Source organism: Orcinus orca, chromosome 12 (genome assembly GCF_937001465.1).
Source record: "Orcinus orca chromosome 12, mOrcOrc1.1, whole genome shotgun sequence".
NCBI classification, from domain to species: domain Eukaryota; kingdom Metazoa; phylum Chordata; class Mammalia; order Artiodactyla; family Delphinidae; genus Orcinus; species Orcinus orca.
In genome coordinates, this window is record NC_064570.1 from 73,192,927 (window position 1) to 73,197,368 (window position 4,442).

Sequence of the window (4,442 nt, forward strand, 5' to 3'; positions counted from 1 at the left end):
AGTCCGCCTGCCGATGCAGGGGACACAAGTTCGTGCCCCGGTCCGGGAAGATCCCACATGCCGCGGAGCGGCTGGGCCCGTGAGCCATGGCCGCTGAGCCTGTGCGTCCGGAGCCTGTGCTCCGCAACGGGAGAGGCCACAACAGTGAGAGGCCCGCGTACCACAAAAAATAAATAAAAATAAAAAAATTCAGTAATTCAACGTCTTTAAACAAATACTTATTAAGCATCTGTGTCGTATAAACCACTGTTTTTTGTTGTTATTGTTCTATAGACAAACAAAGATGGAAAACATACTGTTTGTGTTCTCAAGAAATTTACAATCTAATGATGGGGGTCGAATGCCCAGAATGCTGGAAGAGAGGCAGAAAGTGGTAAGTGCCCTAAGAGGGCAAACAAAACATTATGGAATCACAAACAGTAGTAAAAGTAGCAGTAGGGGAGGAATTGTGAAGAAAGAGCGGGGAAGAAGAATTTTTTTGCTCTGGGCCAGGCTCTGTGCTAAACATTATATGCACATTACTCCATTTAACCTTAATAATTTTATGCCTTAAATACTACTGCTACATCAATTTTTTTTTTTTTTTTTTAATGAAGAACCTGAGGCCTAGTGGGATTAAGTAACAAACTCCTACAACTGGAAAGCTCACATACTCAGATTTTTCTGACTTTAAATGTCCTCTTAAACCTGCACTATAGTGCCTCCTAGGGGAAAGTTGCACAGAGATGGTATAATTATAACTCCCTTACATGAGGTGAAGATGAGGATAAGGGTATTCTGGAAAGTCACAAATATGAAAGAGAAGAGAACAAGGTTTGTCCAGGAAATGCTAACAGTATAACAAACTCATAGTGTCAGGTGTATAATATTGGGTAAGATGTATAATGTATACACTTTATATACAGTGTTAAGTAAAGACTAGACTGACAGAGCCTTGGTTCCCAGGAAAGTAGCTTGGACTTGACCAAGGGTATTGAGACTCCTTTCATATGGAAATAACAGTATTTGAATTACCTTTCTTTTTCTTTTTTTATATTTTCAAAATTGTAATTAGATATTACCAAATAAAGTAATAAACAACTCTTAACTTGGAGTACAAAATGAAAGCACCTTATTATTTTAAAGGTGCAAAAGCAAGAAAATATGACATAAACTTATCCATTTGTAGTCATCTGTGTGATGGGTAAATGCCATTTAAAAATATTTTCAATAGAAAAATGAGTTATAAATCAGTTTTCAGAAGATCAAAAAAATCAATGTTTAATACCAACTTTAACTATAAATAAAAAGAATATTGTCATTTCTCCTGTTTTTGCTTCAACATTTATGTCTTCTGCTCTTTGCCTTTTGGAAAAAGTATTGCATTGCAAGGCTGCTGTCTTTTTGGACGAGGAGAAGGATCAAGATCTTCTTTAATGTAACCTCTTTCCATACAAGTCTGAGTGGAAGGAAAACCAACTTCCCAGAAATTCTCTGGTGTGTTGGGTGGAATGTAGCGAAATCGGTGTCTTGAGGAGGAAGCCAACTTCTTTTCTCTTCTGCTGGAAAATCTGCATAATAAATCTCACATTCCTTACATGTGTGTCCAAGCAATTTTTTTCTTTCTTCTTTTTTCCAAACCACCTCAATATGAGGAAAAGTTTGTAAGCTAGTCTCTCTTTCATCATCTTTAAAATATGGCTTCACAAACGCTTTCTGTTTGACTTTATCTTGTTTATCACCAGGAGAGTTTGGTTTTTTTGTAGCACTTGACAACTCCTGCTCTTCATCTGCTACTTAGGGGAAGCTATCCACCAAACAGGATTCATATTCTTCATGTGTAGTCCGATCAAACATATCTTCCAAGCTATCTTTCAGTTTTCTTTCTCCATTTGGACTTTTTCCTCCCTTCTGCTCTTGGTTCTTCATTTTTAAAAGCATAGTTTCACTAACCAACGTACAGTCCATGTCCACTGTCTTTCCTCCTGCTAATCTTGACTGACTGCCACCCTTTATATCTACTACAGTAATATCCATTTTATACTGAGAAAGATTTGCTCCTGGATCTATACTCCACTGGATGTTTTCAAAGGATACATCTTAGTTGTTCTGTAGAGACTTTGTTTTAACAATTCTACTGGATTTAACTGAAGAACTGATGCAAGTTCACATGCTCCATGGACTGACCTGGTTTTTATTTTTATAGGCTCACATAAACCAGCACCGTTCATGTCATCAAAAAGATTGTCTGTCTCCAAACTTTCACGTGGACGTAGAGGAATTTTAAAGATAGAATTTTCTTCCTTTATTTGTAACAGTGCTTTATTATCCGGAGATTTACTCAAGGATGGGAGGAGGGACTCCTGTAAACTGCTGGTCTCTTCTGGGGAATCTTTGGTTAATCCACAGCTCCCACTCAAGGCCTTACGGCTTGAGGAAGAGCCCTTTGCAACAGGCTTCAAAACCTCATAAAGGGTCACTTGCCTAAATCCAGTTTTAGAGTTGTCACTTCCTTGGCTTTTCTCTTGTCGCTGAATAGCTGAAAATCGATCAGACAGATCCAGAGGTTTATCCATCACATAGTCTCCATTCATGTAAGAATGACTATCCAGTGGAAAAGGAAAAGCATTTTCTTTATCAAAGGAGGCTTGGGGGCAGCTTACTTCATCTTCACTTTCTTCCTTGATTTTCTTCCTTTTGGTTCGGCCTCCCAGTGATTTCAGGGGTACCACATGTTTACCTTTATCAGTAACAGTATTTTTTTTTTTTTTTTTTTTTTTTGCCGTACGCGGGCCTCTCACCGTTGTGGTCTCTCCCGTTGTGGAGCACAGACTCCGGACGCGCAGGCTCAGCGGCCATGGCTCACGGGCTCAGCCGCTCCGCGGCATGTGGGATCCTCCCGGACCGGGGCACGAACCCTCGTCCCCTGCATCGGCAGGCGGACTCTCAACCACTGCGCCACCAGGGAAGCCCAGTAACAGTATCTTTAATGTGACCAATACTATCCTGTTCACTTAGGGGTTCACTTGTATTTTTATTTATAAGCATCTGCTTATTAGAAGATGACTCGTTAGCGATCTTGTTCACTTCAGCCCCAAGATTATGATGTGTGAAAACGGCACCATCTTCAGATTTTTATCTAGGTTTCTCTGATCTAGAATTAGAAGTGTTGCTGAAAGACATTGTTTTCAGATGGTTTTTCTTACCAGTCTCTAAAAGAGAAGGGGACAAACTTGTATTCAAACCTAAACTACTTTTCACATTAGAGGTAGCTCCAAATACAGGAGATGATACCCAAGTAGTCAGTTCTTCTTGAGGAGGAGTCTTTGAATTAGAATCTGAAAATCTGAAACCATCTTCACAATTTCTTCTAGATTCCTCAAAAGGTTTTCTGTGATCTCCCTCCACACAGTGGTAGAGCTCATCACCAAGTGGGCTCCTAGGTCCTCGAGATTCAGATTCATCTTGAACACTAAGTCCAAGTGTTTCAGCAACAACTGTAGCTAAATTATCAGGAGGATAACTGCCTTTTCCATGTGTATTAGCCACTGGAGCTTGACTCTGATCACAAGTGTCAGCCACTAGAATTTTACGTTCATTATGTTTATGTTGTGGATGAGGTGAAGACTTTGGTACTTTTCTCCATTCACGTGCACACCCAGAGTGCTTCAGTTTCGTATGTGTTGGTTCTACGTGTCGGATGTGGAGGTTCTCCTTCCTTCACAGCCGGTTAGTGCCAGAAAATGAAAAGGTTGTTGCTGGTGAATCTGGAATAACATCTTCCTCGGATTCAAGATCGGTTGCTTGTTGTGGTTGATCATTCTCAGTTTTCTGCTGCAGCTGTTCAGAAAGCTTTTTCTTTTCTTCCTGCATTCTTTTCATTCATAAGCTCTGTGAGAAGCTTAAGATTCTGCTGCTGAATATTTTCAAACTCTTGCTGTTTCTTCCACATATGTTCTTCAGTTACCGCACAGTGATCATGTAAACCTGCTCTTAATCGGTCTTCTAAAATTTTAATGGTTTCATGAAGGACTTTCCATGGCTCTCCCAGCTGTTGATTTTTGGTGAAGAATTCTTCTAGTCTTAGTGCATCTCAAATCCATTCCTTTTTCAGTTTGGTTACTTTTACTTGTAGACCTTGTACTTCTTTATCATGATACTCCTTTAGTGTTGTCCAAAGATCCTTAAAGTCATTAGATACATCTGCAGAACTAGGGCTTCCACAACTGCTTCCTGAGACGTTCATCTTGCTTAATATGCTCACACTTCTACTGCCTAATGTTTCCTGACCTTTGCTGTTACATTATACAGGTCTGAAGTTGTCTTTGGCCGGTTCAAATACGGCTTGCAAGATGGCCTCGAGATTCTCGAAAGCCCCATCAGGAAAGCGAGCACGCTATGGGGCAGGGAGGAGACGGCCGTTTGCTTTTCTCCTCATTCCCTCACCAATCTGCCAAACCGCC

The 4,442-nt window shown here is 40.4% G+C and overlaps 1 pseudogene; it reads right to left on the reverse strand.

Annotated features, from left to right (window-relative positions):
* Positions 1 to 1,172: 1,172 nt before the first annotated feature.
* On the reverse strand, positions 1,173 to 4,225 carry LOC101282145 (DNA endonuclease RBBP8-like; annotated as a pseudogene).
* Positions 4,226 to 4,442: the final 217 nt, after the last annotated feature.